General features: G+C 33.9%; 1 long non-coding RNA gene across 5 annotated transcripts in view; it reads left to right on the plus strand.

Moving 5' to 3' along the window:
• The window catches only part of LOC141584570 (uncharacterized), a 207,973-nt gene that overhangs the window by 29,222 nt on the left and 152,066 nt on the right, over window positions 1-26,685 (plus strand). For all 5 annotated transcript variants that reach the window (XR_012517683.1, XR_012517680.1, XR_012517682.1 and 2 more), the window contains one exon: window positions 2,955-3,023. This is a non-coding gene — a long non-coding RNA (uncharacterized LOC141584570). The remainder of the gene's footprint in view (window positions 1-2,954; window positions 3,024-26,685) is intronic.

A 26,685-nucleotide genomic window follows, 5' to 3' on the forward strand; every position in this document is an offset into this window, starting at 1 on the left:
GAAGATCCAGTTATCACTTTATGACTAGTGCTTCTGTGTAAATTGGGAAATCATTTGAGTCACTGTTGTCCAGGAGAACTCAACTTTAAATCTCCCTGTTATAAACAGCATTCCTCAAACCACAAACCCATCTCATTAAGCATCAGACATTATACAGATATTACTTTGACAATTGCTCACATTCTCTCTCTGAGTAGAAGTGAAAGTTTCATACAATTTAAGTAGAGATAGTAATTAAACTATAGAAAGATGAGTCTCTGCAGTACTAGTCCATATTTAAGCTGAAAAACATATTGAAAAATAATTAATGAGATTGTGTAAAATCTATTTGTATATGAAGTTTTCCAGCAACCACAAAATGGGTCATAGTGTAATTCAATTTAGTTATTAATTTTCTTTCATTTTTACTTAATTTTTAAAAAGAATAATCATGGATATTCCTAGACCCAAAACTGGAAAATCATAGTACATTTAGATATGTGAAATGAAGCCACAGTTGAAAGCAATTTCTTTTTGTGTTTTTCTGTAAAGAGGATTTGGAGATTTCAGAAAAAAAATACATTGAAAAAGTGAGAAGTTGTGAGTTGCAGGGGCACACATATGATACTAAAATGACATTGTTAATTGCAAATTGGCAAATAAATTATTTTCATCTACGTGTTTCTACAATACATTTTTTTTTCTTTTATTTGTGGGCAGAGTTCTATTCTGTAAACAGTAACAATAAGATAGGACTATATGGGGAACCTAGATGTAACTGATATTACAGGGTTTTTCTCTTACAGATAAATATGGTATTTCCAAAAAATAATTCCTCTTACCCACTGTCAGTAGCCTCAGGGTAGATACTTAATCTGCCCAGGTGATTGGATAATTCATCACTAGACTAAATCCTTAACAAGGCTTCTAGGCAGGGTTAGTAAATAGATGGTCCTTCAAATGATTACCTGCATCTTGGGCCATGTGATGAGTATGATTTACTGTGCTTATCACATCTATTACCACTGCAAAGAAGTCTTGCCCTGTCTCTATTTTTTCCCCATATTCCTTACCTCCTCCCTGTTACAAAGCTGGGCCCAAGCAGTTTACTGCCTGGGAGTAACGGGATGAAGGAAAACATTTCTCTTGGTGATAAAGTAAGATGATATGCTTCTTTAGTTGGGGGCATATGGGAGTACATTTGTCCTATAAAGTTTGAGGAAGAAGAAAGGGATATTCTTTACTTTTGGAGGTAAGGACATGTAAACTCTGATTTTGTTTTATGAGTTAAAGAAAAGGGACAGATAATCATTTGATATGATTGTGAAAGACCGGGATAATTGGGAGTAGAGGAGAACATAACTATTTCCATAGAGGATAAGATCAAAGTCAGTATGATATCTTTTAGGAAGTAGTTTCTGAGTGTTATACATATTTCCAGTTCTAGTTGAGTCCAAAAATCTATTAACAAAATTGTAAAGGCACTCATTCTGGGGATTGCATTGGCAGTTTTTCACATCCCCAAATTTTACTTCCCAGGTTTATGTGGAACTTTGAGCAGTTGAGTTAAGCCCAGTGTCTAAACATCTCAGATATCATATAACTTGATACATAAATGTAAAAATGCTTATATATATATATATATATATATATATATATGCCAATATTAACATAGTTCAAATTGTTTTATTTTTAAAACTAGAATAAAGGAATATTATCATGTATTACCATGGCAAAAATGTTTTAATGAAGGACAAACTAATATCTCAACTAAACATTAATAACTTATATAGACTAGTTCCTTAATAGAAACACCATTTCAATATGATGTCAAACTTAATAATATTGAGATGCACAGTTATTGTAAGGAATACACATCAATTTCAGTGGAAAGAACTAGTTGCCAATAAGTAATCACATCAACCACAAAAAAATCAAATAATTTTGGCATGTAGAGCGAGCGAAATGTGATGTAAATCTGTTTTGAAGCAAGCTCTAACCTTTTTTTTTTTTTATATTTCAAAAATAAGAAGACAGCATATAAGTATACCTAAAAGGGCTTTATAAATCCATCCTTTTAGAATGAATGACTTTTCCTTGTAATAGAAGGAGAAATCTGGTGGATGCCCTCTGAGATCAGTATGTTGAATATATTAGATAAGATGGAAGGAAGCATTTTTATTAGTTTGGTATAGACAATCTAGAGTAATTATACCTTTTACATAATCTCTGCTAATAAACTAGATTGCTATTTTGTTCAACTATTACTTTGTTTAGTTCTGCTTTTTTGTGACCCAAAGCAATCAACCTTTTATTTAATGAGAACAGGTTTTCATTTTAAGTTTGTCATCATCGGGGGAAACAGCCACAAGTCAGAGATGTTCTGTGTAATTCCTACTACTGTGTAGCCTAAGAGCATGTGCAGCTCAAACATTAAACTGAATTCCCTACATAACATATCTGTCAAATATTGTGTGTAGATACAGGAGTAGGATACATCTTGCCATCCTACTTATATTTCAGATCTAAACCTCAAATTCCATCTTACAAGATCTAGCTAAATTTGGGGTCTCAGAGAATTTGTTACTTTCATAGTAGTAGCCTTATTGCTTTGGATACATTTCAAAAGTAAGTAGTTTAAAAAAAACTTTGAAAATTACAAATACAAGTTTCCCTGACTAATGACTTAACTTTTAAGCCAACTTTAATAAGCTCACATTTGAACTAAACAAACCTGATGACCAAAAGGAAAACTATGTTATTTTAAGAAATTAACTTCTATTAGTATGTTTAGGATCTCACTCCAAAGTGACAGTCTCAGAACATGAAAATAATTCAAGTTTAGTGAATTCCAAAAGTAAATGATGGATGCCTTATTGTTATAAATTGCTCAATTTGCTGTATAAATTGGGGAAATGGCTTTTAAGTATTTGCCACCTATGCTTACCTTTGATCTTTTATTTTATTGTGTTTAGTGAGACTATAAAATGAAGATTACAGTTGGAAACTGATTACGAATATCTTTAAACAACTTTGGAGCACAGGTGAGCATGGTCCATACCACATGTTCCTATGACCTTTGATAGCAGCCATTATATTGCATATCATCTTAATCCAAACTTTTTATGTCTGGCTTTCCTCTATCTGTTGCCTTTATCTCATAACCTCATTTCATTTCTTCCTCCATCTTAACCCTAATAACCAGGCATGTTAGGCAGCAGCAACCATATTTCATGTGATTCACATTGATACTCATTTGTCTTTTGTGCCATTCTTTTGGGGACTTTCTCTCTATTATTAAGTATGCCTGGTCAAGTTTATCTTTACTGTTTGGTACTGGAGACATTTTGGTAAAGATTGGTAGTTTCAATCTTCTTGACAGATTTATTAGACCTCTTTTTGTATTTACAAACATTGCTGGTGACTTTCAAGTCAGACTGACCATATAGATATGTTCTGCTGTGACTATGTAGATCTTGGCTGGAAGGACCAAACCATCTGGGTCCTTCTGTTGTGATTTGTGCAGGTGAGCTCCAGGGGATTAGGGCTGGTAAGACGGTGAGTCTACATTTCAACACATAGGCAGCCTCAAGGGACCTACTTCTGCTCTATTTTGATTATATTTTAGGTTGAACTTGCTAGGTTTTGGGCAGCTCCTAGAGATCTAGGAGGCCCAAAAGAACTTGAATCTGTTTTAGGGCTCAGTTATCTTGTTCATTAGAATGATAGACCAATGCCTCCATTGACCAATATGTTTTCACAAAATGCTTCACAGTGTTTCTAGGTTTCATGAAATTTAGCAGAAGACAAAATATGTTGGTAGAATCTAGCTTCCAGATGCAGTAATATCTTCTGTCCAGTTTTTGGATATGTTTATATTTGCTATAGACTTCTTAATGCTGGCAGGTCAAAAGAAGTTAACATTTTCCATTGCAGTGATCTTCAGTTTGTATTGGAATAGGATTTGCTTCCATTAATGATGGCAAAATTAATCCAATTAATGATGGGAACATGTTGTGTGATGAGATGTGGGGATTAGGAGCAATAACTAATCTTATTTTTTTCCTCTTGTGAATACAACAGGAATAAACAATAATGTCATAGCTCCTTCACAGATTTCAAGCAGATTATACATAGGGTTGAGAGACCAAATTGCCTTATTGCAATATAAAATTTATAGAGTGATTCTATACTAAATATTGTACTGACAGCATGGATTCGGGCATTCTAAAGCCACTGGAGCAGATAAATTATCTGAGGGAGAAGGTAAAAAAGATCTTATGAAAAACCCAATACAATTTTTGCCATTTGTTCATGGCGATTTCATTAAAAAATGTTTTTAGTAGGATGAATAAAATGTATCTCATATTTGTGTCTCTATATTTCTGTCTGAACATTACTTCCCAAAGGTAATAATGTAACTTAAGCTTTGCTGCTATAAAGGTAGTGGGAATTTATAGAATTATGGCCATCAATCATATGCTGGATATTGCTGAAGTGCTGACTGATAAGGGTCTTATTACCTACTGTCATACAACATAAAATTTTCTGTAAGGAAGTGTAATATCAGCTACAGTGAAGGGTTTACTTTATATAGTGTTAGACATGACTTGTATTTTCCCTTGATAGATGACTTGTTGATAATTTTGCTTCCAAAAATGTAATTGGTTGTTGAAAAAAAACTCCTAAAAATTTGCATAGAACTATCATAGACTAATAGAACATTAGAATCAGATGATATCTGATTTACAATATTTGATTGTGATTATTAAATATAGCTTGCTTGCGATAGAATGTTGGGAACCTTTCAGTGGCTCTTTCATTAGCATTTTCTGAGATCAGGAGAACTGCCTAAACCACTGGGGATAATCTTGTTCTCTTGATTAGCATCAGTGCCTAGAACATAAAATGCACTTAGAAAATCTTTGCAGAGTTAATAAATGAGAGAGAATGAGTGGAAAACAGGAAATGCCAAGCAGAGGACTGAATTACTCTCTGATCAGCATTACTATTATTTAATGTTAGAAAAACAAAGGGAGCATAATTCCTTTTTAGTTTGTGAATACATTAGGCTCCTAATTATTGATTTTATTTTGCTCACACCTAAACCCTACGTGACTGCAGTCTATTTTTTATACCATGATGACCTTTTAAAAACAAATCACATAATGTCACATTTCTGCTTTGAAATCCTGCAATGCCTGTTCACTGTAGTTAGTGAAAATCCAGCCATTTATCTTGGCCTACAGATACATTCTCAGCTCAGTTCTTGCCCACTTATACAACCTCATCCCTCAAGGCTCTTTGCCTTTCATACTGTATGCCAGTCACACAGGCCTCTCTCTGCTTCTAGCTCATTTCCACCCCAGAACTATTGTGGTGTCTGTTCCCTCTGCCTGGAAGGTGGATCTTTACCTTCCTGGCTCCTTTTCATCATTTAGTTTTCCATTTAAAGTTCACCTCCTTAAAGAAGGCTTTCTTGATCACCCATCCTAGTTCACAATGCTCCTTCCAGCACTCCCTGCCTGGTCGCTCTTTATATTTATATAGCAGTAATTACTTTATCCTATCATCCTCCAGGAGAGTAATTTTTATTGCTGTTTTCTCATGCCTAGAATAGAAGTTGGCACAGATTGAATGTGTACATACGGAATTTGTGGTTATACATTTAGATATTCTAACAGACTGGGCTGAGTGGCTCATGCCTATAATCCTAGTACTTTGGGATGCCAAGGTAGGCAGATTGCTTGAGCTCAGGAGTTTGAGACCAGACTGGGCAACGTAGTGAGACCCTGTCTCTACAAAAAATACAACAATTAAGTGTGGTGATATGTGCCTGTAGTCCCAACCACTTGGGAGACTGAGTTGGGAGGCTGGCTTGAGCCTGGGAGGCAGAGATTGCAGTGGGCCAAGATCACATCACTGCACTCAAGACTGGGCGACAGCCAGACACTCGCTTCAAAAATAAATAAATAGATAAATAAATAAATAAAACATAATAAAATAAATGCTCTGACAGGAAAAGTGAAGAACTTTGAAGCTTGCCCTCCTTGTCTGAGGTCTTTCATTGCTCTATTCATATGTGTAATTACCATATTACACTCTATCACTTTTTGAGCCCAGCAGATTTACTAGTTGTAATAAAATAATTTTGAAATAATTTAAATATTTTAAAAAGTGAGGGCTTTCTAGCATATGCTATATTCTTATCTACAAGTAAATATAAATCATATACATAGTGGGTTTTACTATTTTTGACCAATTTATCTTCCTAAAGGAATTGATAATAAGCTTTAATCACTGTTTCTGAGGGTCTATCTTCTTTGATCTGTGATATCCAATATCAATCATATCCATCAGCCACATGGCAGGTATTGATATTGAAGTTAACTAGAATTAAGTAAAATTAAAGTAAAATAAAAAAAATTAGGTTCTCAGGTGTATTAGTGACAATTCAAGTGCTTAATCGTCAATTCTATTGACTATTGTATTGGGCGGTACAGATACAGAAACATTTACATTATCACAGAAAGTTTTCTTGGAAAACTTAGTCCTAGATTGTGTTCTGTGTGCACCACAATGGGCTTGTTTCAAGTCCTTATTGCTAAATTTTTAGTTTTTCTCAATGCTTAGTGCCTAAGCATTTTAAAAGCTCTTTCCCCTCTTTCTTCCCTATTCTCTGCAACAGTTACAACCCCATCTTTCTATAAGATTACTAGTATATAAAACTCAGAACGCTGTCTCTCTAGTTAGTAGCTGCAATTTAAAAATTGACTTCTTTACAGAATAACAACTTTTTTTTTTTTTTTGCCACTGTAAACTACACTGTATTAACATCTTCGAACATAAACATATTAACCTGTTGCAACTCTGTTTAAAGGCTCGTGTCCCAGAAGTGGAGTTGTTGAGTCATAGTTTATATAAAATTTTAATCTTCTTAGATGCAAAAATTCTAAGTAAAACATTAGCAAACAGAACACAATAATGCCTCCAAACAATAATACATCATGAATAAGTAGAACTTCTTTCAGGAATGCATGGCTATTTCTTTTTTTCCCCTTTTTCAAATTTTATTTTTGTGTAAAATTAAACCTTGCATAATGCTGAGGTTTAGGGCATAACTGAATTTGTCATCCTGTTATTGAACATAGTGCCCAGTAGGTAATTTTTCAGCCCTTGCTCCCATCTCTCTCTCTATCACTGGTAAGCTCCAGTGTCTTTTGTTCCTATCTTTTTGTCCATGTGTATCCAATATTTACCTTCCACTTGTAAATGAGAACCTGTGGCATTTAGTTTTCTATTTCTACATTAGTTTACTTAGGATTGTGGCCTGTAGCTGCATCCTTGTTGTTGCAGAGGATATTATTTCATTCTTTTTTATGACTGTATAATATTCCATGATGTATATGTACTACATTTTCTTGATCCAGTCCACTATTGATGGGCACCTAGATTGAGTCCATGTTTTTGCTATTGTGAACAGTGTTACAATGAACATACAGGTGCATGTATCCTTTTGGTGGAATACTTGTATTCCTTTGGGTATATACTCAGTAATGGGATTGCTGAGTCAAACTGTTGTTCTGCTGAGAAATCTCCAAACTCCTCTCCACAGTGGCTGAACTAATTTACATTCCCACCAAAAGTGTGTTAGTATCCCCTTTTCTCCACAGCCTCACCAACATTTGTTATTTTTTTCACTTTTTAACAAAAGCCATTCTGACTGGTGTGAAATGGTATCTCATTGCAATTTCGATTTGTTTTCTTTATAATTCTTGATGATGAGCATTATTTCATATGCCTATTTGGCCACTTGTATGTCTTCTTTTGAGAAGTATCTGTTCATTCCTTTGCCTACTTTTTAATGGGGTTATTTGTTTTTTGCTTGTTGATTTGTTTAAGTTCTGTACAGATTCTGGACTATTAGGCCTTTATCAGACTTATAGTTTGCAGATATTTTCTCCCATTCTGTAAACTGTCTAATTCATTGGTAATTTCTTTTACGGTACAGAAGCTCTTTAGTTTAATTAGGTCCTACTTACCAGTTTTTTTTTTTTTTGTTGCAATTACTTTTGGGGATTTAGTCATAAATTTTTTGCCAACACCAATATCAAGAAGGGTATTTCTTAGGTTTTTTTCCCTAGGATTTTTATAGTTTGAGATCTTACATTTAAGTGTTTAATCCATCTTGAGTTAATTTTTGTATATTAACTAGAGGTCCAGTTTTACTCTTCTGCATATGGCTGGCCAGTTATTCCTGCACCATTTATTGAATACAGGTATTTTCCCCGTTGTTTACTGATATAGTTGGCTGTGTCCCCACCCAAATCTCACCTTGAATTATAATAATCCCCACATGTCAAGGGCAGGGCCAGGTGGAAATAATTGAATCACGGGGATGGTTTCCCCTATGCTGTTCTCATGGTAGTGAATAAATCTTATGAGATCTGATGATTTTATAAATAGGAGTTCTCCTGCACAAGCTCTCTTGCCTGCCACTATGTTAGACATGATTTTGCCCCTCATTTGCCTGCTGCCATGATTGCGAGGCCTCCTCAGCCATGTGGAACTGTGAGTCAATTAAATCTCTTCCTCTACAAATCACTCAGTCTCAGGTATGTCTTTATTAGCAGCATGATAACAGACTAATACACTTATTTTTGTTATGTTTGTCAAAAATCAAGTAGTACTGAGTGTGCAGCTTTATTTCTGGGTTCTCTATTCTGTTCCATTGGTCTATGTGTCTGATTTTGTACCTGTACCATGCTGTTTGCTTACCACAGCCTTTGGTTAGTTTGAAGTCGGGTAATGTGATGCTTCTGGCTTTGTTCTTTTTGCTTATGATAGATTTGGCTATTTAGGCTGTTTTTTTTTGTTCTTATTAATTTTTGATATTTTTTTTCTAATTCTGTGAAAAATGGCATTGGTAATTTGAAAGGAATATCATTGAATCTGTACATTGTTTTGTGTAGTATTACAATTTTAATGATACTGATTCTTCTTAATCCATGAGCATGGAATATTTTCCCATTTATTTGTGCTACCTCTAATTTCTTTCAGCAGTGTTTTGTAGTTTTCTTTGTAGAGATCTTTCACCTCATTTGTTAGATGTGTTCCGAGTTTGTGTGTGTGTGTGTGTGTGTGTGTGTGTGTGTGTGTGTCTTTTGTAAATGGGATTGTATTCTTGATTTGGCTCTCAGATAGAATGTTACTGGTGTATAAAAATAATATTTAGTTTTGTACATTGATTTGGCATCCTAAAACCTTGCTGAAGTCATTTGTTAGTTCTAGGAGTCTTATGGCAGAGTCTCTAGGGTTTTCTAAGTATAGAATTGTATCATCAGTCTAACTTCTTCTTTTCTTATTGGGATGCCTTTTATTTCTTTCTCTTGCCCGATTGGTGAGGTTATTTCAATATTAGAAATCTATGAACTTAGTTCATTATATTTATCAGTTAAAGGGGAAAACAATATAATTATATGAATGGACACTGAAAAGCCTTGAGTAAAAAATGTTATTAATAAAAAGTCTAAAGAAAATAAGGATAGCAGAATGTTGCTTAAATAAAGATGATCAGAAATTATAGCAAATATTATTCTAAATGACCAATGTTTAATATAAATGTAGACGTTTCCATTATAATGATAAAGAACAGGGAAATGATTAGTATTCAATATTATTCAACATTGTTTTGAAAGTCCCTTAAAATACAGAACATTGGTTTATGCAAAGATTTCTTGAGTAAGACCTAAAAGCACAGACAACAAAAGCAAAAATGGACAAATGGGATCACATCAAGCTACAAGGATACTTCACAGCAAGGGAAACAAAGTGAAGAGGAACTCTCAGAATGGGATAAAATACTTGTAAAGTATCCCTCTGAAAAGAGATTAATAACCAGAATATGTAAGAAGCTCAAATAATTCAATAGCAAAAAGTAAAATCTGATTATAAAGTGAGGAAAAGATCTGCATAGGCATTTCTCAAAAGAAGACATACATATGGCCAAAAGGTATATTAAAAAATGATTAGTGATGGTGACATCACTAATCATCAGAGAAATACAAATCAAAACTAAATTCAGATATCATCTCATCTTCTTTTTTTTTAATTGCATTTTAGGTTTGGGGGTACATGTGAAGGACATGCAAGATTGTTGCACAGGTACACACATGGCAGTGTGGTTTGCTGCCCTCCTTCCCCTCACTTGTATTCGCCACCTCTCCCCATGCTATCTCTTCCCACCTCCCCACCTCCCCGTCCCTCCCCCATTTCCCCTCAACGGACCCCAGCGTGTTGGGCTCCCCTCCCTGTGTCCATGTGTTCTCACTGTTCAACACTCGCCTATGAGTGAGAACATGCGGTGTTTGATTTCATCTTAGTTAAAATGGCTTTTATCAAAAAGACAGGTGATCACAGATACTGGTGAGGATGTGGAGAAATGTGAATCTTTGTACATTATTGATGAGAATGTAAATTAGTATAGCCATTAATGGAAAATAGTATGGAGGTTTCTCAGAAAATTAAAAATAGAACTACCTACCCTGTGATCCAGCAATCCTACTGGTGAGTATACATCCAAAATAAAGGAAATAGGTATATCAAAGAGGTGTTAGAATTCCCATGTTTATTATAGCGCTATTCACTATAATGGAGATATGCAATTAACCTAAGTGTCTATAAGTGGATGAATAGATAAAGAAAATATGGTATATATACACAATGGAATATTATTCAGCCATATAAATAATAAAATTCAGTCATTTGCAACAACATGAATGGAAATGGAGAGCATTATAAGTGAAATAAGCTAGGTATGGCAAGAAAAATGTTGCATGTTCTCACTCATATGTGGGAGCTAAAACAAAAAATGATCTTATGGAAATAAAGAGTAGAATGATGGATACCAGAGGATGGGAAAGGTGAATGGTGGGAGGATTGGATAAAGAGTGGTTAGTTAATGAGTACAAAAATATAGTTAGAAGGAATAGGATCTAGTGTTTGGTAGTGCATTAGGGCAGCTAGAGTTGCCAATAGTTTATTGTGTTTCAAAATAACTGGAAGAGTGAAATTGAAATGTTCCTAACACAAAAAATATAAAATGATTGAGGTGATAGATATCATTATTATCTTGATTTGATCATTACACGTTGTATACTTACCAAAAGTTAACATGTACCCCATAAATACTGTGCAACTAGTATATATACCCATAAAAATAAAAATAGAAAACATGAATACAAATGAAATAATACCTGAAATAATGGAAAAGGAAATATAAAATAATTTCTCTTTCTTTTCTTGACTATGTGATCTTAGTATTTTCAGAACCTATTTTGGACTGAATTATGTCCTCCCTAATTCATATGTTGAAGCCTTGACACCCAAGGCAAACTGTATTTAGAGATGGGGGCATTAAACTGGTAGTTAAAAATAAATAGGGACAATAAAGCTGAAATCCTAATCCAGTATGACTGGTGCCCTTATGAAATGAGGAAGAAACACCAGTAAAGAGTGCACACAAAGGAAGGACCTTGTGAGAACACAGTGAGAAGGTGGCTGTACTGTAAGCCAAGAGATAGGCCTCAGGAGAAGCCAATCCATCTGGCACCTTCATCTTGGACTTACAGCCTTTAGAACTGTGATGAAGAATATTTCTGTTGTTTAAGCCACCCATTCTATGGTATTTTGTTATGACAGCCTTAGCAAAAACTACTGTAATACCTGTAACACACTCATGTTAGTAAAAATGTACAAACTGTTTATAGTAAGATAATTTGGTTAAATAGATGAATAGAAGATAATTATATAAGAAGCAGAAATTTTTTTCTATATGACTTATAATAACCTATACATAGAAATTAGAAAAACTTCCATAAATAGAATTAACTATATGACGACAGTGGGATTATATCTTGATCTTTAACTACTTGAGTAAACACTTGCTGTAATTTTATTTAGTTTTAATTGTCTTTATTAGAAAATTTATTTTTAAAAATTTATTTTATTTTATTTTATTTTTTGAGACAGGGTCTTATTCTGTCACACAGGCTGGAGTGCAGTGGCATGAGCATGGCTCATTGCAGCCTTGACCCCCCTGGGCTCAGGTGATCCTTCCACCTCAGTATTTTTGCTTGTCTTGAAAAGGAATTCCTTGCATTGGAACCGAATCATTTTTTGTGTGCAAAAAATAAATAAGTAAATAAAATAAAAAAGAAAAAGAAAAAAAAAAAGAGGAATTCTTTAGCTTCAACAAAGAAACACTAAGCTGTATATCACATTATACTTATTGCTGCCCTGACAAAAGTTAGCATGTAAGTTATTTAGCTTATTAAAATGAATAATTTAAATTATTAGAAATATTAAGTAGTCATTTATTAAAGTTATAAGTTTAATGGATGTGGAAAAAATGCATTAACAGCAGGAAATTATTACATGATCCCTTCTTTATTAAATTTCAACAAACATACTTTCTAAGAAACAATCTGAAAATAAATAATTTATATTATGGTCTAAATTATCTAATGACACAATAATAAAGGGCTATTTTTCAAATAAATTTTACTAAAAATAAAGTTTATAATACTTTTAAAATCTATAATCTGATTTTTGAATTCCATTTAAAGAAGGTTTGATTTAGGAAAGTTAACTTGAGACGTCAGCTTACAGCTTTAAGTGATAGAAGAAATACAATTTTATTTCAAGTTTTCTTATTTAATCTTCTCTTCTGAAATTACTGCACAATCTTTCCATATAAAGAAGAATGCATAACATACCTCAAGTGTTTATTTTCAAGATTATCTACCTACTTCCCTCTTTAGTGATACTTCCATGATTTTAAGTAGAATGTAGAATTATTCTTTTTCATAGAAATAATAACCCTCTTTGTGAACATTTAAACAATCAAGAAATGTACAAGAGAATAAAATACCTTCCTTCCATGCCCAATCACCCAGAAAAAAATTAATATAATCATTAGAACATCTTTCCAGACATTGCTTAATGTATCTATAAAGATAGGAATACAGCTATGGATGATTAGAAACAGTACATAAAAATTGGAATCTAAATATACATAATAATTTACCTTAAAAGAAAAAAGTTTAAATTTACTGGAATTTAAAAAAAGGAAAATGAAAGATTTTTTAAGCTTCTAATAGCTGTTTCTTCATCAGACATAGTATTCCTAAAAGAGCCTTCTGTATTTAAAAAAGATGAGAAATGTTAAAAAGGTTTTTAAAGTTCATGTTTCAATTTTATACCTTATTGACTGATTTCTGCTGTAAAAGGTGAGAAAATGAGTACTCTTCCTTCATCCACCCATTTCTTTGTTTCCATTTTTTACTCAATGTAATATAATGTTTACTTTTCAGCTTTTATAAGATTGTAATTTAGTTCTACAGCTGTAATTCTCACAGTTTAGTTTTGGCTTTCATTTAAATGAATTTCATTTTCTTTACCAGTCTTTTTATAACAGCTTCTTCATTCCTCAGTTCTTTGTTTTCATTCATATATTTGATGGCTGAATTTCATTGTCAGTAAGTACTCACAGATATTATATTCTCTGAGTTTTTGAATTTCTACAAATTCAAAATTTCTACAAATTACAAATTATAAAATGTTGAAAAATACTTGGGTTTTATTCCAAGAAGAATTTTGTAGCTACTGTTCTACTATTTTCTGGTACTAAAGATTGTTGGTGCAATGTCTGAGCTAGTTTAATTTCTTTCCCCTGTAAATGACTTATTTTATTTTCTCCATGAATGGGTGGATTCTTTGGTCTATCATTCTCTTTAAAACATTTCTATGTTTTTTACAGAAAAATAATTGGATAGCATAAAATACACAAACCGATTATAACTAGATCTATATTAAATACTTGTACTAGAGTTTTTAAAAAAGATTAACTGTGTTTTAAGATGGATTATATCATTTGCCTTTCATTAAAAAAGAATAGAAACCAATAGGCAAATCTGTTTTTATTGTATTTATTTTCTCATGTTTTTGATCATTTTACAGTTATATTTTAATTTTGATTTTAGCTTTAAATTTTTATAACTTTTTGTTATCTTTACTCTTAGCTTAAAATATTTTAGCTTAAAACAGTTTACTGTTGTTATTCTTTTAGGTATTTTAAAGGTAAAGAGGAAACAATTTATGTGTGACAATTTTGAACTTAAGTACAACCTACATCCCAAATAAGGGAGATTAAATACTTTATTTCATCCTAGTGGATTCTGGAATATCTTATTTACCTTCCCTAGATAGATCCTCTCACCCCATTCCATTCATCTTTGACATTTCTAAAATATTTTATGTGTATGTTTCTGAATTATTTGCCCACAGGCAAATTTCACTACAATAATTACTTATTCAAACAGCATTTTTAAATGCTGAGATTTTTTTCTTTCCTTTTCCTTCTTTATTTCTTTTCTTTTTTTCTTAACTATTTCACTCACTTTAAGAGAAGTTATATATTTTAAAACCCACAAACAACCAGTATATATTGGACAAGTCTGGTTAAATAAATGGCTACGTAACTACTAGGGTAGTAGATGGAAGAGTCCATTCAGGGAAGACCCTGAAAGTAATGCAAGTGTTTTAATCTTTTTTTTTAAAATATATTTTTTATTGTACTTTAGATTCTGGGTACATGTACAGATCATACAGAATTGTTGCACAGGTACATACATGGCAATGTGGTTTGCTGCCCCCATCCCCCTGTCACCTTTATTTGGCATTTCTCCCCATGTTATCCCTCCCCAACTTTCGTACCCCTCACTGTCCCTCCCCCAGACAGACCCCAGTTTGTGATGCTCCCCTCCCTGTGTCCATGTGTTCTCATTGTTTAACACCAGCCTGTGAGTGAGAACATGTGGTGTTTGATTTTCGGTTCTTGTGTCAGTTTGCTGAGAATAATGGTTTTCAGATTCATTTATGTCCATACAAAGAACACGAATTCATCATTTTTTATGGCTACATAGTATTCCATGGTGTATTGTGCCACATTTTCCTTGTCCAGTCTATCATCAATGGGAATTTGGGTCAGTTCCAGGTCTTTGCTATTGTAAACAGTGCCACAGTGAACATGTGTGCATGTGTCTTTATAATAGAATGATTTATAATCCTTTGAATATATACACAGTAATGGGATTGCTGGGTTAAATGGAATTTCAATTTCTAGGTCCTTGAGGAATCGCCACACTGTCTTCCACAATGGTTGAAGTAATTTATGCTCGCACCAACAGTGTCAAAGTGTTTCTATTTCTCCACATTCTCTCTAGCATCTGTTACCTCCAGATTTTTTAATGATCACCATTGTAACTGGCATGAGATGGTATCTCAATGTGATTTTGATTTGCATTTCTCTAACGACCAGTGATGATAAGCATTTTTTCATATGTTCGTTGGCCTCATATATGTCTTCTTTTGAAAATTGGCTGTTCATGTCCTTCACTCACTTTTGAATGGGCTAGTTTGTGTTTTTCTTGTAAATCTGTTTCAGTTCTTTGTAGATTCTGGATGTTAGCCCTTTGACAGATGGGTAGATTGCAAAACATTTTTTTCCCATTCTGTTGATTGCCAGTTCACTCTAATGATTGTTTCTTTTGCTGTACAGAAGCTCTGGAGTTTAAATAGATCCCATTTGTCTCTTTTGGCTTTTGTTGCCAATGTTTTTTGTGCTTTAGTCATTAAGTCCTTGCCTATGCCTATGTCCTGAATGGTTTTACCTAGGTTTTCTTCTAGGATTTTTATGGTGTTAGGTCTTATATTTAATTAGTCTTTAATCCATCTGGAGTTAATTTTAGTGTAAGGTGTCAGGAAGGGGTCCAGTTTCTGTTTTCTGCACATGGCTAGCCAGTTATCCCAATGCCATTTATTAAACAGGGAATCCTTTCCCCATTTCTTGTTTTGGTTAGGTTTGTCAAAGATCAGATGGTTGTGGATGTGTGGTTTTGCTTCTGAGGCCTCTGTTCTGTTCCATTGGTTTGTATCTCTATTTTGGTATCAGTACCAAACTGTTTTGATTATTGTAGCCTTGTAGTATAGTATAAGTCGGGTATAGTATAGTATAAGTCGGTATAGTATAGTATAGTATAAGTATAGTATAAGTCGGTATAGTATAGTATAAGTCGGTATAGTATAGTATAAGTCGGTATAGTATAGTGTAGTATAAGTCGGGTAGCTTGATGCCTCTAGCTTTGTTCTTTTTTCTTAGGATTGTCTTGGCTATCTGGGCTCTCTTTTGGTTGCATATGAAGTTTAAGGTGTTTTTTTCCAGTTCTGTGAAGAGGATCATAGGTAGCTTGGTGGGAATAGCATTGAATCTATGAATTACTTTGGGCAGTATGGCCATTTTCACGATATTGATTCTTCCTAATCATGAGCATGTAATGTTTTTCCATCTGTTTGTGTCTTCTCTTATTTCCCTGAACAGTGGTTCATAGTTCTCCTTGAAGAGGTCCTTTACATCCTTTGTTAGTTGTATTCCTAGGTATTTTATTCTCTTTGTAGCAGTTGTGAATGGCAGTTTGCTCTTGATTTGGTTCTCTTTTAGTCTGTTATTGGTGTATAGGAATGCTTGTGATTTCTGCACATTGATTTTGTATCCTGAGACTTTGCTGAGGTTGCTTATCAGTTTCAGGAGATTTTGGGCTGAGGCGATGGGATTCTAAATATACAATCATGTCATCTACAAGTAGAGACAGTTTGACTTCCTCCTTTCCTAATTGAATACCCTTTATTTCTTCTTTTTGTCTGATTGCTCTGGCTGGAACTCCCAATACTATATAGAATAGGAGTGGTGAGAGAGGACATCCTTGTTTAGTGCCAGAATTCAAAGGGAATACTTCCAGTTTTTGCCCATTCAGTATGATATTGGCTGTGGGTTTGTTGTAAATAGCTTTTATCATTTTGAGTTACGTTCCATCTATACCTAGTTTATTATGAGTTTTTAGCATAAAGGGCTGTTGAATTTTGTTGAAGGCCATCTCTGCATCTATTGAGATGATTATGTAGTTTTTATCTTTGATTCTGTTTATGTGGTAGATTACACTTATAGACGTGTGTATGTTGAACCAGCCTTGCTTCCCCGGGATGAAGCCTACTTGATGGTGATGGATAAGCTTTTTGATGTGCTGTTGCGACCAGTTTGGCAGTATTTTATTCAAGATTTTCACATCTGTGTTTGTGATGGATATTGACCTGAAGTTTTCTTTTTTTGTTGAGTCTCTGCTAGGTTTTGGTATCAGGATGACGTTGGTTTCATAAAATGATTTGGGAAGGATTCCCCCTTTTTGGATTGTTTGGAATAGTTTCAGAAGGAGTAGTACCAGCTCTTCTTTGTGTGTCCGGTAGAATTTGGCTGTGAACCCATCTGGACCTGGGCTTTTTTCAGTTGGTAGGCTATTAATTGCTGCCTCAACTTTGGCCCTTGTTATTGGTCTATTCAGGGTTTTGATTTCTTCCTGGTTTAGGTTTGGGAGGATTCAAGTGTCCAGGAGTTTACCCATTTCTTCCAGATTTACTGGTTTATGTGCATAGAGTTGTTTGTAGTAATCTCTGAGAGTAGTTTGTATTTCTGTGGAATTGGTGGTGATATCTCCTTTATCATTTTTTATTGCATCTATTTGATTCTTCTCTCTTTTCTTTTTCATTAATCTGGCTAGTGACCTGTCTATTTTGTTGATCTTTTCAAAAAACCAACTCCTGGATTTATTGATTTTTTTGAAGGGTTTTTCATGTCTCTATCTCCTTTAGTTCTGCTCTGATCTTAGTTATTTCTTGTTTTCTGCTAGTTTTTGAGTTTTTTTGATCTTGTTCTTCTAACTCTTTCAATTTTGATGATAGGGCATTGATTTTAGATCTTTTCTTACTTCTCATGTGGACATTTATTGCTGTAAATTTTCCTCTAGACACTGCTTTAAATGTGTCCCAGATATTCTGGTATTAAATGCTTTAATTCTTAAATGGTTTAATTACAGCATTTCATTAAATGCTTTAATTCTTCATTCTTATTGGTTTTGGACTGCCTTGGTAATGGCAGACTGCCTCAGTAATGGTGGACTGCCTCGGTAGTAGTGGACTCCCTTGGTAATGGCTGACGCCTTCCCCCTACCAAGCTGAACTGTCCCGGGTCCAGCTATGTGTGCTGTGAAACTCTCAACCCAGAGCATTTCAGATTGCTGGTCTTTGTGGGGGCTGGGACCTGCTCTGCCAGATCACCTGGCTCTGTGTTTCAGCCCCCTTTTTTTTCAGTTGAATGGGTGGCTCTGTATCCCAGGCGTTCCAGGAGCCTGTTGAAATGGCTGTCTGGATTTGTTCGAGTTTTTATGCGGAGACCCGCAGCACCAGCTGAAACAGCTGTGCTGGAAACTCATGGCACTTTTCAGCCCGGAAATCTCCTGGTCTGCGGGCAGTGAAAACTCGTTTGGAAATGTGGTAATCACTCACTCTCTGCCATTCTTCTCGCTGGGAACTGCACTCCCTGCACTCCAGAGCTGTTCCTATTCGGCCATCTTCTTCCCTTCTTGCCAGTGTTTTAATCTTAACAAAAATTTTTGATCTTATTTACCTTGTTTCTGAGCAGAGTTATGAAAGGAGTCTCTTAGAATGTAGAGTTTCCCAACTTTTTTTAGTATGAGTAAGCAAAGGAAGGAGGAAGAAGGATTATCAAAATGTGTGCGAGAAAGACCATGAACTTGGAGTTATGTATCTCAGATTGAAATTTAGCTTTGTTGCTAACTTTGAAAAGTTGAGTGAATTATTTGATGTCTCTGAGCCTTGGTTGCCTCGTATTTATAATGCAATAATGACTAATTTATTGTAAATGAAATAATGTACGCAAAGTATAAAGGACATAGAAAACAGCGTCCATTAACTAACATGTCTTGAGCTGAGTGAATCTCAAGTATCTCTTTGAAGAAAATTCTGTTTTGCCTTAGCTACCTCTGTACTCTGCCTCTCTGTGGCCTTTGATAATGACATGTCAGTTTTATGACCTGTCAGTTTAGCAACTGACAGTTTGGATACCCTTTCATCCAGCCATAAAAAATGCCTGCGGAAAGCAAAAGTGATATTGTCTAAGCAGTTAAGTGTACTGTTAACTTGAGAAAAGACATTTTGCCTTGTGGTTTTACAGAGTCATTCAGATGAAATATTTTAGGAATTTCAGTAAAGCTGCAGCCTTGAATCATTTACTCCTCATTTTTTTAAAATCAAAAGTATTAAGCCTGAAAATTGATAACTATGAGAAATTATTTAAAGACTGTGTAATCCATCTATACTCTGGTCCTTAGGACCTATGGACAGACTTAAAGGGATCAATGAACTTCCTGAAATTGTATACAAAGCCAGTATGCTGGTGCATTTTTGTGCTGAGAGGTCTGTAGTATTCAAAAGATTCTTAAAAGGGTTCACGGCTCAAATAGAATTTAGAACCACTTTCCCAGCTACTCTAACAGTGGTCTTTGAAAGAAATTAGACCAATAACACCATAATAATTTGATCTGATATATAATTACCTTCACTGAATCTTAATAGTACACCTGTATCATGTAATAAAATAAACAATAGTCACAGGGGTTTTCCAGCAAATACTGGAAATAAACGTAATTGTTGAGGGTACAATTTACTAATTACTTAGTATCTCATATTTCATATCTAAAGTTTCAATGATAATTTTCTTTTAAAATCTGGAGCCAGAAAAATCTTAGCTTCTCTTAGTGTCTGTGATGCCAGCTTTTCTCCTTTTAAACAATGAGAATTAGATTACTCAATTTATTCTTCATTTTTACCTTGTTTTTCAGACAACTGAAAATCAGAATTTAAGCTAAATGATGGCATATAAGTTGCTCTTACAAATTACGTATTTACTGTATTTCACAATTTTTTTTTTTTTTTTTTTTTTTGAGACGGAGTTTCGCTCTTGTTACCCAGGCTGGAGTGCAATGGCACGATCTCGGCTCACCGCAACCTCCGCCTCCTGGGTTCAGGCAATTCTCCTGCCTCAGCCTCCTGAGTAGCTGGGATTATAGGCACGCGCCACCATGCCCAGCTAATTTTTTGTATTTTTAGTAGAGACGGGGTTTCACCACGTTGACCAGGTTGGTCTCGATCTCTCGACCTTGTGATCCACCCGCCTCGGCCTCCCAAAGTGCTGGGATTACAGGCTTGAGCCACCGCGCCCGGCCTATTTTTTATTTTTTTAAAGAATTTCTTTTGCTTTTATTAAGTTTATCCACAGATATTTTTATTTAATCAAAAATGACTATATGCTAATATTTTCTATTTACAGAATGACTAGCTGCTCTCAATTCTGTGTAAATGCCATGTAAATTCACAATATATCATAATCAAGTTTATACTAGAAATGAGTACTATAGAAACACTAATGAGGAAGGTTTCACAGAGATGGCATTGACATGGGATACGAAAATGAGACATGGACAAATAATATTTTAGGTAGAGGAATTAGTGTAGACAAAGTCATAGATGTATGAGTGTTTGTTGAACACTAACTGCAATGTGGTTATAGTAAACCCCAAAACATAGGATGTGAGATGAATCCAGACTGAGCCAGTTCTGAATGGCATGCCAAGTTGTTGACTTTTAGAATATAAACAAAAAGGAATTAACAGTAAGTCACTGCAAATGGTGAAACATGATATAACTAGATGGATTTTGAGAAAGGGAACACTAACAATATTGCAGAAGATAAATAGAATGAGGAGGAGATGGAAGACAATGAGAGACAGTTGGTAAGAAAAGGTCTCAGATATGAGAAGCATTTTTTAAAGTTAGAATTTATGTGATTACTTTGCTGTTTGGCTATTAGAGATGATGGGGAGGCAGAAATTCAAATAAATATTACCTACTTAAGGATTATTACTTAATACTTATAACAACTTTCAAAGTAGTTATCATTATCCTCATTTTAAAAATGCTTAAATCTTAATTTTTGTGGGTACATAGTAGGTATATATATTTATGAGGTATTTGAGATATTTTGTTACAGACATGCAATACATAAGTATCACATTATGGAAAATTGGATGTTTGCCCCTGAAACGAGAGAAGATCCTGAATCTAAAAGAGTTTAAGTAATTTGCCCTGGTACTTGTTGCCTTCAGATACTGAAGCTCCAAGATAACCCCAGTTTATGATTGCAGAACTGACATGAAAACCTTACCTCCACAGAGGTAGCTTGGGGTACTGAGTGTATGGTAATTCCTCAGCCAATTTGGGTAATAAAGGAGAGAAACACTTTTGATGGTGTCAGGAGAAGGAAGATATGTATCCTTGCAGATAATTTCCAATCTCCAGTTCTCACTCAACATAATTCTTATGAACTGTTTTTGTGCTATTTTTGAAAGCAGGTTAAAGGCTCAACTTACCTACCCCGTTATAGAGTTGGTCCAGTCAAAAGTGGGATGGTATAAATGTTTTAAGCTTATTTTAATCTTCTGCAGTAAAACGTTTCCTAATATATGAGTTAGGCTTTTCATAACTTTATAGTTTATGGCAGGTTTTCTACTCATCCTTTGACAAGACTTTGTTTACCAAATGGGGAGTTTTTACATCTTAAATCACAACCACTTTGATCAAATATATAATTTTTAAAAAAAATTAGAAAAATCTTAAACTGTCTTAAAATATAAAGTGTTAAAAATTTCTCATATCAAAATTTAGCTCTAATAACATACCAGAAGTTATAATTATGCACACATTGCTTTGAGGTATATTGCTGTGAAATAAAATTATTTTAGTATTTAGCTTGAAGCTAATAATTTATTTTTAAGGATCTACAATTTATGACATAAAAAGGTTTAATAATTATAATAATCATAAGTAATAATGATGCTTATCTCCCTTCCAAACTTTCTTAGCCAGCTTTGAAAACATTTTATTTAAAAGGCATTTTGCTATAAAAGAAAGAGCACTTTTGGAGTGTTTGCCAGTGTAATTAATGCCATCACACTTAAATGCATCAACAGGCTCAAATTGATAGAGCTTGTACTACGACAAATGGAATATTTTTTATTATCAACTACTTCCTTTGGTGAAAAAAATCAAGAGTTATGAGTTATATGTTTTCATATAAATCTATTTATCAAAGGGCATAGCATAATTTGAGATGAATCTTTTACTATTTTTGATTTCTCATTATATTTTATTATATATGTTTTTGTTGTTTAAACTGCTTCCTATCCTTAATGTAAACAGTTAGGATATAATAGATGTGCATTAAAAAAGAAATCTCTTTTGGAACTGGCCATGGAGGAGTAAAGGAAGGGAATATTTCTCTTACTACAATGATTAAAGCACATGCATTCTTCAGGGAAGAGAATCACAAGAAAAGATGAGTGCTTCTTTTATAATAAATTAGAAACAGGTCATCACTCTCCAAGTTTAAGTCAGGCAACTCTTATAAGGAATTTTCTCAGCTATAGGGTGCTATTTATACCCTTAAAAATGGGTCAGCTGTGACCCATTAAGTGCACTTTGGGTCCCTCAGAACACTCCAGTTCATTGATTCAATACAAACCATTCAATAATTGGTTTGCAAGGAGAAACAAATAATCATGCTTGTAATGTGTCTATTCTGTAGTGATGCATGATTCTTTTTACCTTAAATCTCTCAGTTTTGCATTCAAAAGTCCTCTAGGTGAAAGAGGAGAAAGTGAAGGGATTGGGATAGGTGAATACAGAACTTGCAAGATTGTCATTTTTGGTGGACCTACAAAACTAGTAAAATTAATAATTTGATTGGTGTGGACTTAGGAAAAGATCTTGGTTATAACTCAGATTTACTTTAGGTTAGTGTATGATTTATTCAAACATTTATTTATTCATTCAATATGTATTTATTGAGCTTCTACTTTGTGTAAGTACTATTCAAGAAACTGGGAACACAAACATGAAAGCACCATGAATTCCTGTCTTTGAGGACCATGTATGTAGTTTATGGGGGATTAATAGTCATATGATTATCCAGTGATTATGATTACCCAGAATAATGTAGGTCTGTAGCAAGTGCTCCAGTGATACAAGTATGAAATGATTGACCTTGCCCAAGTTCATAGAAGGCTTCAGAGAGCTGATTTTAACCTAGATCTTGACAAATAAGTAGGAAATGTAAAGCAGAGAAGGGAAGGGCACTGAAGTCCGTGGGGTGGGAGTGACTTTCAAATGTCTGGGGACGTGACAAGTGATACCATACTTGGGTACAGTTCTGCAGGAACTGCAGGCTACAATTTAACTTACCCTTTGGTGGAAGCAAGGTAGAAAGTAGTCAAAGATGAAGCAGAAAAGTTGTATCAAATTATAAAGGACCTTGATTATTTTCAGGTATTTGGGCTTTGTCCTGTAAGGTCATATGAGCCTTAGTCACAGATCACTCATGCATATAATTCATAATAATATATTAAATATATTTTATAATTCTAACAAAATAATAGCAACTGCTATTTATTTTAAAGATTCAGCATTTTTTTCCTGCATAGTCTCTAGTTCCTGGGATTGGAACTTTACATAATTTGCAAAGTGGAACATAGTGCCTTTGTCTTGCCTTATGGAAAACTGCTTATTACTTCTAAATAATTCAGGTGGATATAAGTGTAAGCTTACCAAAGGAAAAGTAAAATATTTATTTTGTCCATTTAAACTGAGAATTACTAACTATAGGATGCTCACAACTGCATAGATAATATAAATTCAAAATTGTACAAACCTTTCTATACCAGGGAATACAAATACACTTATATTCCTGTACCAACATTTAAAGAGCAGTAGTTGTTACCTGGAGCATTTCTTGGAAAAGATTCTGCACCTGGTTTCAGAAGGAAAGAATGCTACAATTGATTAGCATTTGTAGTTGTATCCATATTTTTCTAATCTTGGTTATGCACTTCGGGAGACAAGTCAAGATTTACTGTTTTTCCTACAATTATATTTTAATCTTTTTTTTCAAATATATCAAGAATATGGTTGAAAATTAGTTAACTAAAGTCATCTGGAGTTAACTGTGAAAGACATACTTGGTGATGGAATAAATATATCAGTTTTAGACATAATATACTTGGTGATGGAATAAATATATCAGTTTTTTATTATTGATAGTGAGGCAATAAAAGGATAAGTAGATAAAGAGAAGCAGAACTTAAAATGCAAGATCTTAGAAAGTGTTCAAATGCCAATATTAACAAACAGTGCAGCATGCAAAAAATTTTAAGTATTTCTAAACTAGTTTTTAAAATTTAATGCGTAAGTATTGAGTAACAAGGAGTCAAATAATAAAATAAGGTGTCATATTCCCCTGAGGCCACAAAGACATTATTTGCTTATACACATTGTGGAAAAGCTAGATTAACATTCTAAGCCATGCATGACAGAAAGACAGAAAAGGGCAAAAAGATGTCATTCTCCCTGTGGAGGACAAGAAGAATGAAAGCCAAGTTGAAGTTTGGGCTGAGTCAGAAGCTTCCCCAGGAAGAGTTGGAGATTTCTTCCCACTGTTCTGACCTCTGCTAATCTTGGAACTTTGTTAACATGCTAATATAATGGATTATCCATAATAAACCATTTTTTTCCTTTTTACTCACTTTCTTCTGAATTTTAGATGTCTAAGTCATTATTTTCAAACATCACTATTTTTATTAAATTTTATTTCTTATGAAGCACTTTGGATCTATCTTGAGGCAAAAATCTTGAATTAATTAACCATGAGATCCCTCCAGACCTATACATGTACTGTGAAGATAGATAATACTGTACTTGGAAAACTCTTCTATTGTCCTAATTTGACAAACTTGAGAAATAACATTATCTCTGTGAGTTTAAACATTGAGAAACTGGACAATTTATGAGAAAACACTGACATCATATTACCTGACAAAAGAATCCATTGTCCCCATTTTGAAGATGAGAAAACAGAATCATAAAATCAGGAAACTATGATCTGTACCTTATTCAACAAATCAAAGATAGGATCTCTAAGCTATCTAGCAAAATATATTTATGGAGTAATGATATTTGGTAAATTACATTAGTTTAGAAAGAAAAATATTGGCTGGACACGGTGGCTTACACCTGTAATCCCAGCACTTTGGAAGGCTGAAGTGGGCAGATCACGAGATCAGGAGTTCGAAACCAGCCTGACCAACATGGTGAAACCCCGTCTCTAGTAAAAATACAAAAAAATTAGCTGAGTGTGGTGGTACACACCTGTAATCCCAGCTATTCAGGAGATTGAGGCAGGCGAGTTGCTGGAACCCGAGAGGCAGAGTTTGCAGTGAGCCAAGATAGCATAGGCTCTATTCTGGGTGACAGAGCGAGACTCTGCCTCAAAAAAAAAAAAAAAAAAAAAAAAAAATTAAATAAAAAAAAATATAAATTTTCTGTTTAACAGTTTGTTCAGATTTACATTATAAGGTGATATTTGACAACTAAATCTCCTATGTGGTCCTGTTTCCTGTTAGCTTTGTTGAAGATAAAGATGTTTTATTCTTTGCTTAGAAAGCATTTTTAAAGAGATCAATAGTGTGAAAGGAAAATTTGTAAACTTATACACTGATGATTTCTATCCATTTATATTTATTTGTTTATTCATAGATTATTTAGCTCAGGTTTCCTTTAACCTGAAGGCATACTTTCAATTTAGAGAATAGACGTTGTAGTAAGATGCAACCGTATATTCAGTTGAAAAAAATTTTAGATGGAGATGCTTTTACTTTTAAGTCATGACACAAAAAATTCTTTGTAGAAAATCTTTGAGGATCCACCTGTGCTTTCATTTTATGCCCTCTATCTAATACTGAGTAAAAAGTGGATCTTTGACAATTTTTTAAACAATGCATTCAAGTAACACACATTCTGCAAATGTGGCATTTCAGTTTTTCAATGAAATTAGTTCTCTAGCAGTCATTTCTTTAAATAAAATAAGTGAAAGTCATTAAAATTATTTTGAGGTCATGGTTAATTTGTTGTTACCAGTGATCTCAAAACTTTTTAAAAAGAGTAAAGTTGGACCATAGAGAGTTTAGAAACTATAGGAATCTTGATATTTCCCTCTCAAAAAAAAAAAAAAAAAAAAAAAAAAGGAAAGCTAACCTTTCAGATTGCTTTTAGTAAAGAAAATGATATGCAAAAATAGTAATTTAATTAATTCAATATTTAGCAAAACTTGTGCCCTACTCCATGCCTCATCACTCATGCACTATGTGTCATTTAATTTTTCCTACTATAGTATTTTTATAATAAAATATTTTTTCCTAAGTCATAACTGTCCCTTGAACCAATACCTTCATTTGTGGCTGCTTTCTCAAGTAAGTTTCATGCAGATTGCTTTCTATTCTTCCATAAGACATTTTTTCCAACAAAAATGAACTCAGTTTCAGGGTTAAGTTCTCCTCATGTGTGTATTTTCACAGAACAGTCAACAGCACATTGTCCTGCTGTTTTAGAAAAAATAGTTCAAAATAGATATGTGAAAGCAAAGCCATGACCTTAGTTACATGGGAGATTAAAGGCATTTCCTGGATTGGAGATGTTTTTGCTTATAGGAGAGAAGAATTATAGAACTGACTCATTTTTCTCTCTTTTTCCTCATTCTTTATCTCCACTCTTCTTTCTATCAGCTGCATTCGTTTGTGCTAAGATCTGTTTCTCATATTGGATTTAGTTTCACATGACTTTGAGACGCAAAGT

The sequence above is a fragment of the Saimiri boliviensis genome, chromosome 5 (genome assembly GCF_048565385.1).
Source record: "Saimiri boliviensis isolate mSaiBol1 chromosome 5, mSaiBol1.pri, whole genome shotgun sequence".
Taxonomy (NCBI): Eukaryota; Metazoa; Chordata; class Mammalia; order Primates; family Cebidae; genus Saimiri; species Saimiri boliviensis.